The sequence below is a fragment of the Sinocyclocheilus anshuiensis genome, unplaced genomic scaffold (genome assembly GCF_001515605.1).
Source record: "Sinocyclocheilus anshuiensis isolate Anshui unplaced genomic scaffold, SAMN03320099.WGS_v1.1 scaffold204, whole genome shotgun sequence".
NCBI lineage: Eukaryota > Metazoa > Chordata > Actinopteri > Cypriniformes > Cyprinidae > Sinocyclocheilus > Sinocyclocheilus anshuiensis.
Window position 1 is genome coordinate 484,130 of NW_015557064.1, and position 490 is coordinate 484,619.

Consider the following 490-nt stretch of genomic DNA (forward strand, 5'->3'; position numbering starts at 1 on the left):
ATGTTCGGATTGGACCTGAGACAGAATGGACTTCACCGTTAGCATCTTGAACTTGCTCACTCTGAGCACAAGATTTAGACGACGCAAGTCCAAAATCGGACATAAACCACCATCTTTTTTGGGCACAACAATATACCGGCTGTAGAAGCCTGACGCCATCTGAGTGGGGGGTATCTCCTCTATAGCCCCTTTCTCTAGGAGTGACACGATCTTCTGGCTTAAAATTGAGGCCTCCCCAGGACATACCGTCGTAGGAAGAACCCCGCTGAAAGGAGGTGTCCCTTTCCGAAATTGGATGGTGTAACCGTGTCGAACGGTGCGTAGTACCCATTGTGAGACGTCGGGCAGGCGTCTCCATGCGGCCCAATAGTCTGTTAGGGGTTTTAGTCGTTCTACGTTTGAAATATTCACCTGATTTTCCTGTATAGGGCCCCAAAGCACCTGAGTGGCGGGAAATTCTATAACAGGAAGATGTCCAAATGTCCTGTCG